The following is a 23,362-nucleotide window of genomic DNA, read 5'->3' on the forward strand; positions in this document are numbered from 1 at the left end:
GACCATGTATAGTGAACCCTGGTTAAGGTCACTTATTAATTCTAGGATTTCCTTTTCCTTTCTTCTCTTTTCACTCATGCCCTTTTCCCCTTTCTTATGGGTCTGTTAGAATTTTTCGCTTACATGGTCATGTTGTCAGTGACTGGGATGGTTTGTCTCTCCTTTTCTAATCCTTTTGTCTTTTCTTTCTTTTTCTTGCCCTACTGCAGTGACTAGGAGTTTCAGGCCAATATTGAGTAGCAGTGGTGAGAATGAACATCCTTGTCTTATTTCTACTTGTCAGAGGGAAAATTCAGTCTTTCGTTATTAAGTATGATACTAGCTGCAAAATTTTTGCAAATCTCCTTTATGATTCTGAGGAACTTCCTTTTTATTCCTAGTTTGCTGAGAGATTTTTAGAAATCATGAATAGGTGTTATGGTTTTTTCTTTATCTGTTAATATAATCACATGGTTTTTGTACTGATTTTTAAATATTAAAGCAGTCTTATTTTCTCAGAATAAACTTCCCTGTTTGAGTTGTATTGTTCTTTTGACATATTAACAGATTCAACTTGCTAATATTTTGCTGAGAATTTTTATGTCTTTCTGAGGGATACTGGTCTGTAGTTTCATTGTCTTTTAATGTCTTTGGCTTGGTGTAAAGGTAATGATGGACTTGCAAAATTATCCGTAATATGTTTCCTCTTTTGTGCCCTCTGGAACAGAAAGAGTAGTGTCGACGTCATTTCTTCTTTAAATGTTTGGTAGAATTTACAGTGAAACCATCTGGGCCTGGAAATTTCTTTTCTAGAATGTTTACAAATGTCTACAAATTCATTTTCTTTAAAATGTGTAGAATTTTTAGGTTGTCTATTTTATTTTGGGGGAGTTTCATTGTTTCTGGTTTCTAAGGAATAGGTTTACTTCATCCAAGTTCTTAAATTTACATACATAGTAGTTCATTATGGTCCTTTTAATATTTTGACGGTCTATGGCCTATGGTGGAGAAGGAAATGGCACCCCACTCTAGTATTCTTGCCTGGAGAATCCCAGGGATGGGGGAGCCTGGTAGGCTGCAGTCCATGGGGTCGCAAAGAGTCAGACACGACTGAGCGACTTCCCTTTCACTTTTCACTTTCATGCATTGGAGAAGGAAATGGCAACCCACTCCAGTGTTCTTGCCTGGAGAATCCCAGGGACCGGGGAGCCTGGTGGGCTGCCGTCTATGGGGTCACACAGAGTCGGACACGACTGAAGCGACTTAGCAGCATGGCCTATGGTGATAGCCTCTATTTCATTTCTGATACTGATAATCTGAGGGCTTCCCCGGTGAGGCAGTGGTAAAGAATCTTCCTGTCAATGCAGAAGATGCCAGAGATGTGGGTTCCATCTCTGAATCGGGAAGACCCCTGGAGTTGTTATTCAGTCACCCAATTGTGTCCAACTCTTTGGACCCCACAGACTGCAGCAGATCAGGCCTCCCTTTCTCTCACCGTCTCCCTAAGTTTGCCCAAGTTTGTGTCCATTGCATCGGTGGTGCCGTCCAGACATCTCATCCTCTGATACCCTCTTGTCCTTCTGCCCTTGATCTTTCCTAGCCTCAGGGACTTTTCCAATGAATCGGCTGTTTGCATCAGATGACCAATACTGGAGTTTCAGCTTCAGCATCAATCCTTCCAATGAGTATTCAAGATTGATTTCCCTTAAGATTGACTGGTTTTGTTTCCTTGCTGTTCAAGGGACTCTCAGGAGTCTTCTCCAGCACCACAGTTCAAAGGCATCAATTCTTCGGCACTCCACCTTCTTTACGGTCCAGCTCTCACAGTGGTATGTGATGACTGGGAAGACCATAGCCTTGACTATATGGACCTTTGACAGCAGAGTAATGTCTCTGCTTTTCAACACACTGTCCAGGTTTGTCACAGTTTTCCCACCAAGAAGCAAACATCTGGCTTCCTGGCTGCAGTCACCATCCACAGTGATTTCGGAGCCCAAGAAGAGGAAATCTGTCACTCTTTCCACCTTTTCCCCTTCTACTTGCCATGAAGTGATGGGCCAGATGCCATGGTCTTAGTTTTTCTAATATGTCATTTTAAGCAGGCTCTTTCACTCTCCTCCTCAACCCTCATCAGGAGGCTCTCTAGTCCCTCTTTGCTTTCCCCTGGAGCAGGAAATGGCAACCCTCTTCAGTATTCTTGCCTGGAGAATCCCATGGACAGAGGACTCATGGGCTACAGTCTGTGGGGTTGCAAGGAGTCAGACACAGCTGAGGACATGAGTGAGCACACACGTATGTGCCTTGGACAGGGAGGGACGATCATTTGCCTCATCTCTCCACCTTCTTCAGGATTGTTAGAGGTTTATCCATTATAGTGACCTTTCGAAATATCGTTTTGTTTCATCACTTGTATCTGTTGTTTTTCTATTTTCCATTTTATTGACCTCTGCTCTTTATAAGTGCTGTATGCTGCTTAAATGGGACTTACTGTGTTCTTCCTTTCCTAGTTTCTTGAGGTTCAAGCTTAGGGAATTAAAAAAATATGAAAGCATTTAATGTTATGAATTTCTCTCTAAGGAATTTGTTCAGTTCAAAATAATTTCTAATTTCCCAAGGAATTTTCTTCTCTTTTATCCATGGATTTAACTGTGTTTTCTTTAATTTCTATGTGTTTGGAAATTTTTGTGTTATTCTTTTCTATTGATTTTAATTTTAATTCTGTTATGGTCAGAGAATATGTGTGTATGACTCAAATTTTTAAAAAATTGGCTAAGGTGTGATTGTGACCACAGATATCATTTCTAGCTATAAAGGAAAGTCAGTCTCCTTCCAGGGTGAAAAGGTGGATACTTGTTGGGCAGCCCTTCAAAAACACTTGACAGATGGATGGTGTGTTTGGTTTTATAGCGGTGAAAGGAGAAGTAGACGAAACTATTCTGAGAAATCAGGGATAAAATGTACATTAGCAGCTTAAGAAATTTAATGGGTCCAGGTGTAGAGATGCAAATGATTAGATAATTAAATACACATTTTAGTATATAAGACACAGCGTGCTTGGTGGAACTGGTTAGATGGAGCCACCAGGAGAGAAGGAAACGCAGAAGGTTCTTGTGTTCCTCCAGGAGAAAGGTGACCATTTCTGTCTTAGCTGCTGGCTGAATCCTCTCTGGAGGCCCCAGCCTGATATCTGCCAGGCTTTGTGGTCTGCTGAACCTCCCCTGGGATGTGGTTAGCCAGCAACTGCCGGATCTGTATGCCTGCATCTGTGGCTCCTTGCAAATTAACCCCTGGCCACTGGATGCCACTCTTCCGTCAGAGTTTTGGTTTGCCCACCTCTTGCTATAATATTAAACTCCTACCAGTGAATAATCATTTCTGGTTTTGCCCAAAGGTTACAGTGTGAAGTTTGGTTAAACTGTTTCGCTGATCATAACGTCCGTATCTCCAGCGAGCTGATCCCTGCCTTAGCAAACCACAGAAAGCTTTCAGTTCCAGGGTGCTTGTCTCCTGGTTCAATCTGAGTCATCAAAACCTTGTCCACTAGGCTGCCTCCCATTGTGAGCAAACTGTGGGGCCAGAACCTCGGCATTTGCGTGCTTGCCCCTCCTCTTGACTCCAGTCAGAAGTCATCTGAGCACAATTAGATTCTTTTCAGCAGCCTCCTGTCTTGCTGCACCTCCTCCCTCACGCTCTGGGCTGAGTGAGGTTTCCCCTTCACCAAAGTTGCCCAGCATCTTAGATGCAATTTGTTTCCATGCATTGTATTTATTTACCTTGGGAGGCTGACAGTAATGTGTGCAGGCTGTGAAGTTAGACTGTGGTGGATTACCTAAATGGCCCCTTTGCCACAGAGCTCTGCAGTGTATCTCACTAGAAGACAGAATATATTCCTCTGCCCTTACCTAAGTTTGTCCACATAGCTTTTTTTGACCAATGGACTGTTGACACGGCCCATATAGCCATCTGCAAATGTGGTTGTGAGAACAACATGCTTGAGGCAGCCCGGTGCTCCCAGAAAGACGACAGGCATTTGGAGTCGCCCTGAATCAAGCCCAGTCTGGATCAGATGGCCCTCAGCTGACCTGCATGTCACGGAGAATAAGAATACAGGTTTACGCTCCTGGCTTCCCTGATAGCTCAGCTGGTAAAGAATCCGCCTGAAATTCAGGAGACCCTGGTTTGGTTCCTGAATTGGGAAGAAGAGATAGGCTACCCACTCCAGTTTTCTTGGACTTCCTTTGTGGCTCAGCTGGTAAAGAAGCTGCCTGCAATGTGGGAGACCTAGGTTCAAACCCTGGGTTGGGAAGATCCCCTGGGGAAGGGGAAGGCTAAACCCACTCCAGTATTCTGGCCTGGAGAATTCCATAGACTGTATGGGGTCCCAAAGAGTCAGACATGACTGAGTGACTTTCACTTTACTGATATTTTGGGTGGTTTATTGGGAGCATTTCTGTGGCAATACATAGACTAGGATTCCAATCTAATCTCTGAAACTTACCAGCTATGATTTTGAAATATACCAGCCTTTTAAAGTTGGGTTGGTAATAGCTTCTCTTTAGGGTCATGCCAGGCAAGCAATTATTTGTGCAAAATGTCAAGTGTGAGGCCCAAATCGCCTTTACAGTTACTGGCCCAGAGTAAGTGCCCCATAAATGTGTGCTGAGTGCATGGTTGAAGCTTTAAAGAGTGATGGTGGTGAGAAATATGCCACTATAGGATCTCAGGGCTTGTTTAAAATATTGCAGCCATGGGATTGGTCTCTAGAATTTTTTTCAGGGCATTAATCTTTTCCAGTTTGCGGGGAATCAAGAGATTCCATGACGCCTAGAGCATAGTATGAGGAAGCAGTCCTACACTCTTTCTGAGGCATCTTTCTCACCTCTGTCATCTTCTGATCCCAGGATCCTTGTTCTTTGAGAATTCGTTCCTTCCCACATGACCTGGGGCTATCTGATCCTGCTCCTTTTGAGTACCTATGTCAGGATTCCTCCTCTGTCAGAAAGCCCTGAATTATGAAGGGTATCTGAATCAGAAAAAGTTGTCTGCAGAGGAGAGGGGATGTAACATTATCAAAGAACCCTAACTTCCAAGTTTGCTGGTGGTCCTGTTTGCAACTCAGATGCATTTTTTGAGATGTCTGCCAGTGGTCCTGTGCCTCATCCACTAGTTGTTGAATCTTAATGTCATTTGTCACTGAGCCCCAGGAAAGGTGCTCAGTGGCCTGCCCATTTGTTCTGCGAGCCAATTGTGATGGGCACCTGTGATTCCAACCTTGCCATCATCTCAGGAGGGTCACAGATCTTTCCTAATTAATGTTTATAGCTCACTCTGGTCCCCTGAGATGGAAACAGAGGGAGAGATGTGCCAAGTGATTGCACTGTGATTTTTATCCCCCTGATTGATAATAGGCTGTGAGGATAATCTAAACACTGTCCTTGGGTTTAGGGCTGGAGGCTCTGAAAGCGTTGCTGAGCCTCTCATGTGAGCAGGTTAACTGGGGATGCGGCACAAGATACAGCTGCAGGTTGGAAAACTTCTTCACAGCAGTCAGGGCCTGCTCAGGACTGGGTCCAGGTTGCCCCCTCCCAGCATGGATGGAGCCAGGATTCAAAGCTAGACCATATTTTTTTTGGCCTGTTGTTTATTTCTACCACACTGAGCTAATTAGAAGCACCATTAATGAACTTTGTTAACCAAACTTTCAGAAACAGAGATCTGATGGGAATAAGAGGTGTTTATTTGGGGTTTGTTAGGACTGTAGCTTGGGAGACACAGATTCAAGAAGCACTTGAATTGTGTTCCACCAGACAAAATGCGGGCAGCCCATAAAGGCAAAGACAGTAAGGTTATATACTTTGTTTGCCAAGAAGTAGGCTTGGGATTGATAGGGAAGATGCGACGTTATCGTTATAGTAGATGACATGATACTACATATAGAAAACCCTAGTGACTCCACACAAATGTGTGTTGAGTACATATTGTCGCTGTTGTTGAGTTGTTAAGTTGTGTCTGACTCTTTTGTCATCCCGTGGATTGTAGTCCGCTAGGCTTCTGTCTGTCTATGGGATTTCCCGGCAAGAATCCTGGAGTGGGTTGCCACTTCCTTCTCTAGGGGATCTTTCTGACCCAGGGATCGAAACCCGGGTCTCCTGCATTGCAGGGGGATTGTTTACCACTGAGCCACCAGGAAAGTCTGCTGAGTACATGACTGAGGTTTTAAAGAGTGATGGGGTGAGAAACATCATTTCATGGGACTTAGGGGCTTGTTAAACAAATTCAGCAAGGTAGCAGGATACAAGGTTAACATACAGAGATAGGTTGCACTTCTTTACACTAACAGTGAAGAATCAGAAAGGGAATGTAAGCAAACAATTTCTTTTAAAATTGCATTAAAAATACTTAGGAATATTCCTCACTAAGGAGGCAAAAGACTTATGTACTGAGAACTACAAAACATTAATAAGGGAAGATGACTCAGAGAAATGGAAAGATATCCCACGCTATTGAATTAGAAGAATTAATATTGCTAAAATGGTCATACTACCCAAAACAACCTACAGATTTAATGTAACGTCTATCAGAATACCCATGACAGTTTTTCAGAGAATTACATCACATAGACCTGAAATTTTTTGGAATATAAAAGACACAGAATAGCCAAAGCAATCTTGCTGGGGTGGGGGGAGGTTGAAACAAAGCAGGAGGCATAACCTTCCCAGACTTCAGACAACACTACAAAGGCACAGTAATCAAAGCAGTGTGGTACTGGCACAAAAATAAAAGAAACTGGAACCGTATAGAGAGTCCAGAAATATACTCACAGCCCTTTGGACAATTAATCTTTAACAATGGAGGCAAGAATGTGCAGTGGGGAAAAGACAGTCTCTTCCCAACATCAACACAAAGTATTGGAAAAGTTGGACTGTCACATTTAAATCAATAAAGAACTCATTGTACACAAAAGTGATGCAAAATGGCTAAAAGACTTACAGATAAGACATGACACTGTGAAACTTCTGGAAGAGAACATAGGCAAAACATTTTCTGACATAAATTGTACTAAGGGTTTCTTAGATCAGTCTCCCAAGGCAGTAGAAATAAAAGCAAAAATAAACAAATGAAATCCAGTCAAACTTGTAAGCTTTTTCACAGCAAAGGAAACCATAAACAAAATGAAAAGACAGTCTACAGACTGGAAGAACATATTTGCAAATGATGCAACTGATAACGACTCAAGTTCTAAAATATACAAACAGTTCATACAATTCAATAACAATAGCAAGAAACCCCCAGACAACCCAGCTGAAAACTGGGCAGAAGACCTAAACAGACATTTCTCCAAAGAAGACATACCAATGGCCAGTAGTCACACGAGAAGATGCTCAGCATCGCTAGTTAGAGAAATGTAGATAAGCGCTGCAATGAGGCACCGCCTCGCGCTGCTCAGAAGACTGTCATTTAAAGTGAAAAGTGAAAGTGAAGTCACTCAGTCGTGTTCGATTCCCTGCGACCCCATGGACTATAGCCTACGAGTTTCCTCCATCCATGGAATTTTCCAGGCAAGAGTCCTGGAGTGGGTTGCCATTTGCTTCTCCAGGGGATCTTCCTGACCCAAGGATCAAACCTGGGTTTCCTGCATTGAAAACAGGTGCTTTTACCATCTGAGCCACCAGGGAAGCCATTTAAAAGTCTATTCATATTAAATGCTGGAGAGGGTGTGGAGAAAAGAGAACTCTCCTACACTATTGGAGGGAATGTGAATTGGTACAGCCACTATGGAAAACAATATGGACCTGCCTCAAAAAACTAAAATTAGAGTTGCCATATGATCCAGCAATTCCATTCCTGGGCATATACCCAGAAAAAGCATAGCTGAAAAGGTACACGCTCCTCTACGTTCAGAGCGGCAATATTCACAATAGCCGACATGGAAGCGACCAAAATGCCCATCAACAGATGAATGAATGAAGATGCGGCATACACACACACACACAGACACACACACACACAGACACACACACACACAGACACACACGCACACACACGCATACACACACACACACGGACACACACACAGACACACACGCACGGACACACACATACACACGTGCACACATACACACATGGACACACACACAGACACACACACGCACATGGACACACACAGACACACAGGCACACACACGCACGGACACACACATACACACGTGCACACACACACATGGACACACACACAGACACACACACACACGTGGACACACACATACACATGTGCACACATACACACATGGACACACACAGACACACATGCACAGACACACAGGCACACACACATGGACACACACATACACACATGCACACATACACACATGGACACACACAGACACACACATATACACACACACATGCACACATACACACATGGACACACACATACACCAACATAGACACACACAGAGACACACACACAGACACACACATGCACACACACAGACACACATGGGCACACACACACAAACACACACATGCACGCACACACAAGGCACATGCACACACAATGCACACATACACACTTATGCACACAATGCACACACACATGCACACACACATACACACATATGCACACACACAGACACACACGCGTGCACACACACACACATGCACAATGAAATATTACTCAGCCATAAAAAATAACATAATAGTGTCATTTACAGCAACATGGACGGGCCTAAAGATTGTCATACTAAGTGAAGTCGGTCAGAAGGAGAAAGACACATATACTGTATGGTATCACTTATATGCGGAATCTAAAATATGATACAAATGAACGTGTCTCTGAGACGAAAATGGACTTATTAGAGAACAGACTTGCGGTTGCCAGAGGAGGAGGAGGGACGGACTGGGAGATTGGGATCAGCGATAGATGCGAGCTGTCATCTATAGGACGGCTGAGCAAGCTCCCACTGTACGGCACAGGGAACTATACTTAGTATGCCTGATAAAATATAGTGGAAAAGAATATGAAAAAATATGCATAACTGAGTCACTTTGCTGTATAGCAGAAATTAAACACAACATTGTAAATCAACTATGCCTCAATAATTTTTTTAAAAAAGGAATTAGGATTGGAGCTATCAAGAAGTAAGTGTGCTTGTTAAGCAAAGATTAATTGGGGTCGGAAATGATTCACAATTGTGGAGAGTGGGGATTGTTGAAACTTCAAGGTTACAACGGGCAACTAATGTTTTTAAAATGGCTAGTGGTGTCCTTGAACTTGATTCAGTTCAGAGAAATTTCAAGTTCTCAGTGATGCAGGACCATGTCTGGAAACACATCCAAGGTGGCCACATGGCTCCATTTTGGATGCCTGAATCACAGTAACTCCATTTTGATTTTTAAGTGATCTTAAAGACATCACCTACCTGAAGTCATTCAATTCCTGCTGCCCGGAGGGTGGGACTTTTTCTGAGCACGTCAAGCATAATGGAAACAAAACTATCCCTTACTTATCTCAGATAAGTTCCCTTACCTCTTTGCTGATAGAACTCCAGTTTCATCCATATAACTCTCAGGTGACTTTATCCCAAGCTTGGGAGTTAATCCTGATTAGTCTAAGCCACTTGTGGTCTTTTCATTGTCTTAGACAGTAAATGGTGTGGGGTGGGCATAAGACCTAGTTCTGGCTACTGGGATCTGAGGATTGATCTGCTGGTGCAGAGATATTTGGGAAGATATTTCCTCACTCTGAAAAAGGAACAACCAGGAAGAAACACCCTACTCTGGCTGATGCTTTTCCCATCTTGCAGTGACCATCTTGTGACCGTGATGAAAGTTCATTGATTACGAAGCAGACAGCTGAGGAGATTAGAGAAGAAAAAAAAAAAATTGGTCCTTGATGATTTCACAGAGTCTAGAATAGGTCAGTCCTGGAGCTATCCTTGTTTGGAACTTGTGACGTGTGAAATAATGATGTATCCTCACTGATCAAACCATTTAAAGTTGAGTTTTCTTTTGGGTGCAGAAAAGTAATACAACATAATACCAAAAAGCTGTTTGTAAGACTATGAACATTTCGGGGACTTCCCTGGTGGTCCAGGGGCTGAGACTTTGCTTTCCAGGGCAGGGTGTGTGGGCTTGGCCTCTGGTCAGGGATCTAAGATCCCACATGCCTCAGAGCCAAGAGACCAAAGCATAAACCAGGAGCAATATTGCAACAAATAAATAACGCCTTTAAAATTGGTCCGCACACACAAACTCTTTAAAAGAGAAAGAATATGAACATTTCACATAGACCTAGGGTGGCCCTGGCTGCCTCAGCTGCCCCAGAGCTTGTCTCTAGTTTTGCTTCTCTCTGACCCTGGGCCACTCGGAAGCCAGCTTGGGTCTCGCCTGACGAGCTGCCTGTGTCCCCATCCGGCACTGGCAGCTCCTGCAGACGTGCCCATGGTGCTTACTATGTGCTGTAACCACAGGACAGTATAAAGATGGTGACAGAGATCAGGTCTGATAAGCACCTGGCCCACCTCTCCTGTCTTCCGCTCCACACGCTGTCCATGCCAGCCACACTGCCCTTCCTGCACATCCTCTGAAGTGCTTTTCCTTCTTGCCACAGGACTTTTGCACATGCTGCTCTCCCTGTGAGGATGGCTGCTCCCCTCTCTGCCTTCTCCCACCATTTGGTGAACCCCTATGTCTTCATGCTCTCAGCTCAGGGGTCTCTTCCCCCCGAGTCTCCTGGGAGAACATCTGTCTTGCTGTTGTTCTCATGGAACCACAGAGCATTTATTACAGGTCCTAATTATTTCCTCATTCCTGTGATTTTTGGTTAATCTTGGTCTCTCCCGGTGGCCTGAAGTTCCAAGAAATCAAGGATCATCTCATGTTAATATCTGTTGCATCCCCAGCTGTGTAGATCAGTGTTTTTCCTAGAAAAATATTCAATAAAATTTGTTGAATGAATGCATGAATATGCAAATTTCCCATATTTAGCAGGACTCAATAAATTGTAACTGCCATTGTTATGGGATTCTCTTATCAGACTTTCCAGCCATTTCATATTTTCTTATGTTCTTTTGAATGGAATCCAGAGCATTTCATCACTAATTTGCCCTTTACATACAGTACAAAGAAGCAGATGGTAGAGTGTCATCAGAAATCCCAGAGGACTTTACCTCTTTGAACCTTAGTTTCTTCATTTATGCAATGAGTTAGACACTTCCGCCACGGCATTTGTGACATTTTCAGGTACAGGGCAGGTCATGGGAGGAAATGGTACACCTTCCTGGTTCATTGATTTTACTTGAATATTTGTGGAAAAGAAAATCTGTCTAACCAACGAAGCAAAAATGCTTTATTGAGTCAAATTACAGAATGTACACAAACTTCAAGACAAGAGAATCCACCCTCAATTTTCTTGGCGATGTGTGTTTTAGAATCGCCCAGGCTCTGTCCCCAGGGATTTGGCTTAGCTAGCCTGGAATATATGTATATATTTTAAATGTGTATCAATATAGGTACATATTTTAAAAATCTTTGTGGGTATACCAAAGTGCAGGCTAGGTAGAGACTGCTGTTATGGGGGTATTTTGGTGGAAATATGAGGCTCAAGGCCCTGGATGAATTCAAAAGACCTGTCTAGTTTTGACTTTTTTCCTCTTGTTTTCTGGTTTTTTCTGCAGTTCTTCCCAAATGATCTTGCATTTCTACAGTTCTACAGCTAGGTCTTTCAACATTTGCTTTTGGCTCTTTGTGGGGAGGTTTTCACTAGCAACTCAGGCAATAAACTCAGGAGAATTTTCAAGGGTGATTGGAAACCATCCTGTGGGCCCTCTTGGTAAGCCCATCTCTATGTTTTGAGAGAAGTAAAATGCATGCTTCTAAATTTCTTGATGGAAGGTCTGGCCCGCTCAGCTCAGGTTTGGAACTGGGAGTTCCAGGGCACCTCAGGCCTGCAAATTTGAGAGACGGCTGCTGCTTCTGGCTCGGTTTCCGGACCATCTCCCATCTGGCCGGTGCCTGGATTTAATTGAGCGAGAGTCTGACCCTCCGCCTGAGCCTTTGTTACTGCGCAGGCTGCACGCAAAGGACGTGAAAGCTCCTCTCAATAAAGCCTCTCTGCACACTCCCTATCTGAGCAGGCACATCCAGAGATCTCCAGGCTCAGCATACAGGGATGCTATGAAAATCAAATGTGGTTTATTTACAAGTCCCCGTGCTCTCCTCCCAGCCTCCCAAAGAAAAAAAATGCAAGCTGCGAATGCAAATAATTTTTCAAATCGATCGTTTTATGAAAATGCCTGTTTTTCTTCTATCTTTTTTAAAGACTAGAGAATCACACAAATGACAATTCCAGAAACCATAGATTTATGACTTTTTTACTTTCCAAATATGTTGGCACAGAGTAAAAAAAAAATAAAAATTTGCAATTTCGGGAAGAGAATAATGTACTTTTTTATTAAAATGGAAATGACACACTGCTGCATATCTAAGTTGATTTAGTGTTTTTATTAGTTATATAACTGTTTTAATACCTCACTAACTATTGCATTCTCCCTTAAGGTTTCCATTGTTCACATACCCTAGAAACAAATTGATAATTCTGAAAAAATAAAGTATTTCTTGGTTGTTTGCTAACGGCAGAATAGCAATCAGTCACCACAGGGTTACTACAATGGGCATCATTATATCTGGATCCTTATCAATTTCACTGTACGGGTGAGTATTATTGCTGTCTACCGGAACTCCTTTGGTGTTATTGCTTAATTTTAATTGTGATTGTAAAATGCGAACAATGTGGATCTTTAAACCACAATTAAACATCTGCTATACTTGTCTGTTGGCATTTAAAGATATATCGAGGATTTAAAACTGCTGATTCAGATATGACATAGAGCTTCAAAACAGATTTAACTTCAGAAAGAATGTTTGCTTAAGGAGGAAGTGCCAGGAAAGTTTCCAGAAGTCAGATAGGTGAGTCCAAATTTAAGTTTGATAGGAAAGCAGGGACCTGATAGGAAATGTGATCATTGCTCAGGAAGTTCTCTGGCCTGCTCTTACCGGGGCCAGTGCCAGCTTCCTGCAGCAGAGGGGATCTGACTTGGTCCCGCTGACAGCCTGTTAATGAAGAACCTCCACACAGGAAGCACCTGCCCGGTGTTGATGGATATCAATAGGAGAAATAACAGAGCCACTGAGGTGCAAGGGAGGGAGCGAGGAGAAGGGCAGTGGCGTCTGATTCCAGCCCCAGGTCCCAGCCCAAATCAAATGTGAATAGAAGGTGCTGGCCTTGGGGGCTTAAATCCTGCAGATGGAGGGTGATTGGATGTTTCCCGAAATCCGTGTAAAAGCGAACATTGGTCCCTGAGCAGGGTATGCAATCTGGAAAGTCGAGGCTTGCCTCCTTTTCTTTTTTTTTTTTTTTCTGATAGGTCAGTACATGTCTGCATCAGCTCCACCACTGTAATTAAACATTTACACGGGGCCTGCAAAACACCGGACTCAGTTCTGAGATGCCAGTATCCTTTAAAACAGCATCATTTGCCTAAGCTCAGATATGCTTCAGTTTCTTTGGAAATGGCATTTCTTGTTTTAATTTCCCAGCAGTGTTTTTACAAACAGTGAAGTAGGGAGTAGTATGGATGGGACGATGGGACAATAAAAGACTCTTCTCCTTGGAGAAATAGGACCACAGGTTGGATGTAAGGAGCAGGAAAGAATAAAATATACTGGGTTATAGTCAAAGCTTCTCTTTTTTTTACTTATAAAAAAATCAAAATTGATTTGCAAATCCCAACTTTCCATTTCAAGTAAACAAATCTGATGGCTCGTGAGGGAGCTGCTCAGCTGTGTGGGAAGGTCCATGTGCAACAGACTTTCTGCAAAGACAGAAACGTCTAGCTAGGAGGCAAACGGTGATGAAACTGAATGGGGAGCTCGCCCACTTGGGAGGCGGATCTGGAGAAAGGTGCACAGGTAAACCCCTCCAATTCTGTGCATCAGAATGTCACGTTCAGATAGGCTCTGAGTCCTTTTGCTCTCCTGCTAATCTTTGTCGCAGGGCTGTGACACCCAATGAGGACTAATCAGACTTCAACAAGCCTTAATAAGTAACCCTGGCATTTAGTGGGAGTCACTCCAAGACCCAGAGGAGGGGATCAATATAAAAAGCGTCACAGACTCTCACTTCACCGGGGCAAACCCTGCTCCCTCCCTGTGTCTCTCTGATGTTCCCCGCACAATGGAAATTATATTCTCCGGTACTGAAGGCATCGTGGATTTAAACCAAGGATGAGCAAGGAAACCTCCAGGGCTTCCCAGGTGGTACAGTGGTAGAGGATCCCCCTGCCACAGAGGAGACGCAAGAAGACGACGTTTCGATCCCTGGGTGGGGAAGATCTCCTGCAGGAGGGCATGGCAGCCCGCTCCAGTATTCTTGCCTGGAGAATCCCAGGGACAGAGGAGCCTGGTGGGCTACAGTCCATGGGGTGGCGAAGAGTCGGATAAGACTGAGCATGCGCGCACGCACACGCGTGCCCAAGAAAACTTCCCGGGGAATGCTTCCTTTTCTTTCCTCGAAGTTACACGGCCAGAAGCTGCACCTGTGCTTTGGCACCCAGTTGTCCAGGCGTGGCGGCGGGAGGGTGGAGAGGAGGGAAGGGGTGGACACTGAAGAGTCTACAGATACATTCTGCTTTGTAATCAATCACAGCTCGCCGCCCAGTCACTTTAGAAACAAATTTGAAATAAGAATTGTTCTCTCGGGTCTCACTTTAAGGCACCCTTAGATATGATACTTGTACTCAGTGAGACACATACTAGGTGCTCAATGAATACTTTTTGAATGAAAAGATCCAGAGCAAGCTCATTGGACAGATCACAAGAAGAGTGGATGAATAGGAAGTTTTAACTCAGCAGCCAGGCTTGCACAATGGTAGACAAAAAGTCATTACTTAAGGTAGCATCCTCTGCTGTCATGCACAAACCCCCAAATCCCGGAGGCATAATCCCCTTTCAGATTCCCTCTCAGTATCTGGAGTAAGTGTTCCCGACTGGGGAGAGGCTCCCCAAGCTTAGAGTGAGGGCCTCCAACCCCTCTAGTCTGTGGTTTCTTCACCTTCAGCAGGTGGCTTCCAACTTTGCTGGAAGTGGGGAAAAAGCATATGAAACACTAGGCCTGGCAGGGGTCTGTGGGGCAGACCCAGAAGTGAGACACACGTCTCTTCTTGCTGCCTTCCATCCTCTAGTCCTGCGGGGAGCGAAGCAAACTAGTCCCAGAAGAAGAGAAAATCGCTTGATGAACAGAGGTATTAAAAGCAACCCGTGTGTTAGGAATTACGTCCTGGGCTCTTCTGCCTTTGAAAGGGAAATAAAACACGTTGAACACTGTGCATGATTTTTGGCATAGGTAGAAACATGCGATCTCTTCTGTTCATGGTACGAACTTGAAATGCCAGAGTGTCTCTCAGACTCAAAGCAGGAGGGTCAGAGCTCTTAAAAAAAAAAAAATTTCTTTTTTGGCTATCCCATGCAGTATGCAGGATCTTGGTTCCCTGACCAGGAATTGAACACATGCCCCGTGCAGTGGAAACGCGGAGTTTCAACCACTGGATATTCAGGAAAGTCCCTCAGAATGCTTTCTGGAAGGATGGGTGCTTCTGTTTTCTGAATTGCCTTGGATGGACCTGAGCATATGCCACTGGTAAATAATTTCGCACTGTCTGTGATGATCACTAGTACGATGACCTGAATTTACTGTTGATACGTCTCTGGAGACCATATCACTCATATCCCAAGGACTGACCTTTCCTTGCTCATTCGGTGATAGATAGAGGTCAGTGACAGAGAATGCAGTGGCACCCCACTCCAGCACTCTTGCCTGGAAAATCCCATGGACGGAGGAGCCTGGTGGGCTACAGTCCATGGGGTCGCTGAGTCGGACACGACTGAGCGACCTCACTTTCACTTCTCACTTTCATGCATTGGAGAAGGAAATGGCAACCCACTCCAGTGTTCTTGCCTGGAGAATCCCAGGGACGGGGGAGCCTGGTGGGCTGCCATCTATGGGGTCACACAGAGTCGGGCACGACTGAAGTGACTTAGCAGCAGCAGCAGCAGAGGTCAGTGAAACTCACATGATATACAAGCTGAATTCATGTCATAAAACGTATGTGATTTATTCATACATTCTTATCCCATTCCCCCTCTAAAAAAAACTTGTTGGGCATTTTGTGTTTCTTGCATGTACGGCTTTTTTTCTCAAGCAGAGTAACCAGAGTGGGCAAGTGGGAGGAGAAAGTGAATCTGTCTGGTGTCCTGAGGGGTTTTCAAGCACACATTTTAGAGCAGGGCTCTTCAGTGTTCATCCCTGACTAGTGCCACTCTGTGACTGTTACTGCTGTGTGACAAATCCAGAGTTTGACAGTAGACGTTCAGAGACTTTTAAAGCAGTTTGGACCGATTTTTATATCTGTTGATGATAATAATAAAAAATATGGGCTTATGTTTTGTACTTCTTTATTATAAAAATGAAGAAGTAATTCATTATTTTGCAAAAGTGTTGATCTACAATGGATTGGAAACAGAGAAGTCAAGTGTTTCGTCACCAGGATCCAGAAGCTCCTTGAGATCTTAGGATCTCATGGGCTGCTGTGAGAATTGAAACAGCAGCTGCGTTTTGATTATATATGAAACTATCCCTTGCTCAAAAATGGACAGCATTTTTGTCATTGGTTCCTCTATCAAGCTGATACTCTCCCAAGATACCCTTGTTTCTCTGCCCCTCCAGAATGTTTGAGGAAAAGATAGGGCAAGAGGGTGCACGATGGACTATGTTTTGCAAAACCTCATTTCCTGTTCTGAAGGCTTTGACCTGCCTTCTGACCCATTTCCCATCTTGGTCGAGGGACTCACTGGATGGTTAATCTGGGCATTGGCTTAGCAGAGGGGAGGTCCAGTGGGATACCCCAGTGCCCTCCACTTCCCAGTTCGTGTTTTGTTTGCTGGTTTTCTCCCAACAAGGAATGTTTTTAAAGTAAGAGATAACATGATCGAAGTGAGACTTTCAGAAAGCCAGTCTTGTGTGTGTGCATGGGTTAGACTGGGTCAGGGAACACGCAGAAGCCCCTGGGACAGCGGTTTTGATTGTCTGGCAGGTTGACTTTTGAAACGAGTCACTGGGCACACCTTGATCTTGGCATTACCATGGCTGCCTTCAGGACAGCCTGAGGTGTAAGGCCCGTTCCACTGATTGAGCCACAGCGCTGTGGGAGCGTCCACTGGGCGCCATGCGTGCCTGCTAAGTCGCTTCAGTCATGACCGACTCTGTGACCCTACGGACTGAAACCCACCAGGCTCCTCTGTCCATGGAATTTTCCAGGCAAGAATACTGAAGTGGGTTGCCATTTCCTCCTCCAGGGGACCTTCCTGACCCAGGGATTAAACCCACGTCGTTTAAGTCTCCTGCATTCTTTACCACTAGCAACACCTGGGAAGCCCACTGGACTCCCAGGTACAGTTAAAGAAAAAGTACAGTTAAAAAAATGTATGTGTAGCTGGATCACTTTGTACGGCAGAAATTAGCGAAGCACTATAAAACAACTATACTTCAGTAGAAGTTTTTTAAGAAGAAAAAGTCCTTTTACTACCTTCTTAGAAGAACAGCGAAGAATTTGTTGGCTAATCCCCATGAAGGTATAAGCTGTGTGCAGATTTTGAGCACTTAGCTTACACGTGTAACACGGCTAAAAGTATGAGCAGAGGTGTCCTTGCATAGCTGCGGGGGGCCCTGTTACGCGGATGCGGCAGTGAGGGCGTGAGTCCTCTTCACGGCTAGCTTTCCTGCCTCAGGGCTCTCTGGCTGCTCCTGAGTCACTGCGCTGTCTGTCAAGCATCATCGAGCACCTAGTGTGTGCCAGGAACCAGGCTGGGAGTTGAGAATACAAAGAGCAGTGAGATGTAGCTCTGCCCTTTTACCGCTTAAGTCTGTCTCCGTCCAGAACTGGCCTCTACACAGGTTTGGTCGGAGCTTCCCTGGTGGCTCAGGGAAGAAACTGCCTGCAATGCAGGAGACTTGAGTTCCATCGCTGGGTTGGGAAGATCCCCTGGAGGAGGGCATGGCAACCCATTCCGGTATTCTTGCCTGGAGAATCCCATGGACAGAGGAGCCTGGTGGGCTCCAGTCCATGGGGTCTCACAGAGTTGGACACGACTGAATGACTTTCACTTCACTTCACCTCACAGCTTTGGTCAGCTCAGTTCAGTTCAGTTCAGTTGCTCAGTCGTGTCCAACTCTTTGCGATCCCATGAATTGCAGCACGCCAGGCCTCCCTGTCCATCACCAACTCCCGGAGTTCACTCAAACTCATGTCCGTCGAGTCAGTGATGCCATCCAGCCATCTCATCCTCTGTCATCCCCTTCTCCTCCTGCCCTCATTCTTTCCCAGCATCAGGGTCTATTCCAATGAGTCAATTCTTCGCATGAGGTGGCCAATGTATTGGAGTTTTTCAGCTTCAGCATCATTCCTTCCAAAGAACACCCAGGACTGACCTCCTTTAGAATGGACTGGTTGGATCTCCTTGCAGTCCAAGGGACTCTCAAGAGTCTTCTCCAACACCACAGTTCCAAAGCATCAATTCTTTGGCCAAGTGAAGGTCAAATTGATGTCTGAAATGGCTGAACCAAAGTGCTTTCTAACTCTATTCCTACAAACTGTCTCAGTTGTATCTCTATATCTGGTTAGACCAACGAAATGCCATCTGTCTGGATCTGTTGCCTAGATATGATTTAACAGTGTGGACTTAGCTTTCTTTCAGCAGTAATATTAGAAATAGAAAGTTAAAGAGCCTAAATTCAGCTTTTGTAAAACTTAGGTTGAAGGCTTTGACCATAATATCTGGGGTCCCTGTAGAAGGGTTAGTACGTAAATTCTTTGTGTAACTTATGAAATTAGCATATAATTTCCATATCTCTTAGTGAAAAAATTTCTCTTTTATGGGCTTTTTTTCCTCATTAGAAAATGGGCTTTGTGCAGGTAGCAAAATTTTCTTTCTTGCTTTGGCCGCTGGGAGGCTCAGAGCTAGGATTCTGGTACAAAAGCCCCTCTTCCTTATTGTCTGACACTTTTTTTCCCACTAAAAATATCATTTGGGGGAATGTCTTTTATTTAAGCCACCCAAACTTCTTAAATAAAACCTTGGAAAGAATATTGCAAATAGACACATAGATTCTGTTATAATTTCTCATCTTTATAGGTACTGGGCAAGTTGTCTCATGGCAAGAAAAAAAAAAGCAGCAGCAATCAGGAGGATCGGTTCTCCAATGCAGCTCTCTGTTTGGACCCATTGCTAAGTGTGGTGGCTGGGATCTAACAGAATCCTGTGTTTGGGGTAGACTAAGGCTGTATCTTCTGGGCTAAATGCTGATCAGAGCCATCTCTCTCTTACCCCAAAGCCTTTCCCTTACAGGCTGATTGCTGCTCATCCCACAGGAACAAGCATCCTCCTGCTGCTCTGAAACTTTGGCTTTGTTGTGTCAAATCGTTTCTTGGTCTGGACCCATGTGTTAAACTGGCACATAACCTTATAACTTTTTCCTGATTAAGCATAACAACTTTTGTTGCTTTAGTTAAGATACATTTCACTCGCTGATCTAGGCATCACTGTTCAGGGTGTTCCCAGTATGTCCTGGGCACCGCTAGACGGCAGAAGGATGTAGCTGAGGCACCTGCTGGGCGTACTGAACTGAGCAGGTCTTAGCCTGGAGGAGCTTGCCGTCGGGAGAAGGGAGAATCACACAAAGCACAGAAAGATCCTGCACAGTCGCGAGGCTGACGTTCCCTGAAAGGCAAAAACCTCAAAGAAAAGACTCCTCTCCCACGGTGGGGTTTGCCATTGAAAAATGTCAACCTTATGGGTACTATGGAGTTGGAGTTCAGGATGGAGAGACCCTAAGAAACTATGGAAATGAGTAGAATCTATGGAAATCTACATGAAAATAAAAAGATAACACACACAGTAAAGAGAACATTGTGATACAAAGTCCTCCAAACTTGGAAATAAGGCATGTTTGGGCAACGATATTTAGGAGTGTTGTCTAACAAGGCCACTGCGATTCATGGGGTCGCAAAGAGTTGGGCAAGACTGAGCGACTGAACTGAACTGAAGGATAGTTAATTATCTGGGGGAGGCATCTTTGCTTGACTTTGCTACTTACTATTAATTAGGGCTCAAACTCTGTGAAGTTACATATTGACTGTAGATCTTATATGGCAGAGATGCAAATAATTTCTGTCTGGTAGCAAAGATAACCTCAGAGGTTATGGTTTTTACTGTCCAGTGGAACATTAATCCATTTTGCATCTAACCTAGCAATCTAATTCTAACATTTCTTTTTGAATACCTATAAATATCCCATTCCTCAAAATGCTCTCTGAACTGGATTTACCTTCTTCTTACTGCCTTGCTCATTAATGAGTTAGTAAATCTCTGGCAGGTGTGCATTTTGTATTTGTATGAGAGTCATGTTTTCAACTATAAAAAATTATCCTTTGCCATTAAGTATGGGATTTTACACATCTTACATTATTGTTAGTGCAAAATCAATTTCCTTTCACCATCCTGCTTAATATAAAACTTTCAGAACCTTCTTCCCTGTAGTTTCACGGAGATATAGTCATTAGCTTTGTTGTGGGTCAAAGCTAGTCAAAACTATGGTTTTTCCAGTAGTTGTGTATGGATGTGAGTGTTGGACTATAAAGAAAGCTGAGCACCGAAGAACTGATGGTTTTGAACTGTGTTTTTGGAGAAGACTCTTGGGAGTCCCTTGGACTGCAAAGAGGTCCAACCAGTCCTTCCTAAAGGAGATCAGTCTGAAGCTCCAATACTTTGGCTATTGATGCGAAGAGCTGACTCATTGGAAAAGACCCTGATGCTGGGAAAGATTGAAGGCGGGAGGAGAAGGGGACGCAGAGGACGAGATGGTTGGACGGCATCACCGGTTCAACGGACAGTGAGCAGGAGCTACTCTCTGGCTGTGCTGCGTGCACTGCTCATCGCGGCGCTCCTCTTGCTGCAGAGCGCAGGCTCTGGGGCGCGTGGATTTCGGCAGCTGCGGCTGGCAGGCTCAGCTGTAGACTCAGCAGCTGGGGCGCACTGGCTTGGTTGATCTGAGGCAAGTGGGGACTGAATCTGTGTCCCCTGCATTGACTGGCTGATTTTTTACCACTGAGCCACTAGCAAAACCCAGGGAGTCTTCAGTTAATCCGCTCCGCTCGCGGTGGCAGAGAATTTCTCTGACATTCTTCCTAGTATTCCCATCGTAATAGCTTCATGTCGGAATCCCTAAGGGAAGAGCGGGACACGATCTTTGAAATCTTAGAGGTCTTCTCTCTTTCATGTTTCATTTAGCTCTGTCTTAGTCCTTCCAACTATAGTAGTTAATTAACTAATCCAACAAGTATTTATTGTGTACCTGGCAGAAACTTTCTACAACTACAGAACAAGAGCAATAAACATTTTTAAGTGCCTATTATGTGTCAGTCTTGCTTCTAAGCACTTTATGTCGTTAATTCAGAGAAACAAGATCCCTATATATGAAACCACATGCAGTTATGAGCTTTTAAGATTAAGAACTAAAGTTACATTAACATCACTACTCTCCTAGAAAATTTTTGTCTGGAAAGATGAATTTGAAAATAAACATTGTTTCAGGAACCTGTTTCTGGGGGGAAAAAAAATCTACTTTTTTCCCCAGAATAATAGCAAGTAAGCTAGGTCTCATCAGGGATATAAGAACCCTTTCTCAGAATAATAGCGGACACTGCGCTTCATATGCTTTCCCCCTGCACCCCAGGGTCCACTGCAGTGCTATTTACAACAGCCAGGACATGGAGATGACCCAACTGTCCTCAGACAGATGAGTGGATAAAGAAGATATGGTATCTGTACGTTTATACACAGTGGAGTAGTATTCAACCATAAAAAGGAATGAAATGATGCCATTGGCAGCAACAAGGATTGACATAGAGATGATCATACTAAGTAAAGGCAGACAAAGAAAGAAAAATACTGTGATATTGTTTATATTTGGAATCCAAAATAAAAGAGATGCAAATGAATTTATTTACAAAATAGAAATAGACCCGCAGACATAGAAAATAAGCTTATAGTTACTAAGTGGGAAAGGGAGGGGAAGGATGAATTAGGAGGCTGTGATTAGCATATATACACTATTATATATAAAACAGATAAGCAGGGGCTACTGTGTAGCACAGGGAACTCTGCTCACTATTCTGTAAGGTAAGGTAAGGTGAAGCCGCTTGGTCGCCTCTGATTCTTTGCGACCCCATAGACTTCTCCGTCCATGGGGTTCTCCAGGCAAGAATACTGGAGTGGATTGCCATTTCCTTCTCCAGGGGATCTTCCCGGCCCAGGTATCGAACCTGGGTCTCCCGCATTGGAGGCAGACGCTTTAACCTTAATAACCTATAATGAAAAAGAATCTGGAAAAGAATGTGTATAACTGAATCACTTCGCTGAATACCTAAAAGTGACATGGCATTGCAGAGCAACTAAACTTCAATTAAAAGAAAAAGGAAAAAATGAAACAAAGCTCTTGCCCATTGGGTGTACCCGTCCTGAACCACTCTGTCACAAATCTCCTCAATTCCAATCAAGATACCTGTATTGAAATACTTGTCTGAAACCAAACCCCCAATTAAAAAATTTCCTGCTCTTCACTCCGCCCTCCTGAGTTGCTTCTAAGACCTTGTCAAGGCCCTGGGTTCCTTTGCTGCAGGAATACATGCTCTGGGCTTTGCTTGATCAGCCGCTGATAACGATGGTCAACAGTTAATGCCAGTCTTCGGGGAAGTGGGCGATAGATCTTAAATAAGCACATAACATAGTTCAGCCTACTGATAAGAGCAATGAACGAAAATAAGACAAGGGGCGAGGAATACAGGGTGGTTAGGAGGCAGGGGCTGCTTTAGGTCAGGGGCTCAGGAGGGCTTCTTTGGGGCCATGACATTTGAGCAGAGACCTGTGGGAAGTGAGCAGATTCAGGGAAGAGATGCTTTAGCTGAAAGAAACAGGAGTGCCAGGTCATGGGGTCGTGAGTGGATTGCGGGTGAGCATTAGGAGGAGACTGTGCAAGCCTAAGTGAAAGGGGATGGTGGTGTAACTTGAATGCTTTCAGAGAAAGTGCTGGTTGGGTTTGGGGTCTGCTTTGACCTCCAAGCTTGGTTTGGGGAGCTTTCTTTGCTTGAACTCTGGTGGATGGCAGCACTGGAGTGAGACCAGGAGACCGCAGGGGCACGGGGGAGAGGGAAGACCAGGGACTCTGGTTTGGACATGTTAACCCTGTGACGAGACAGACAGGAGCAGGAGG

The sequence above is a fragment of the Capricornis sumatraensis genome, chromosome 1, assembly GCF_032405125.1.
Source record: "Capricornis sumatraensis isolate serow.1 chromosome 1, serow.2, whole genome shotgun sequence".
Taxonomy (NCBI): Eukaryota; Metazoa; Chordata; class Mammalia; order Artiodactyla; family Bovidae; genus Capricornis; species Capricornis sumatraensis.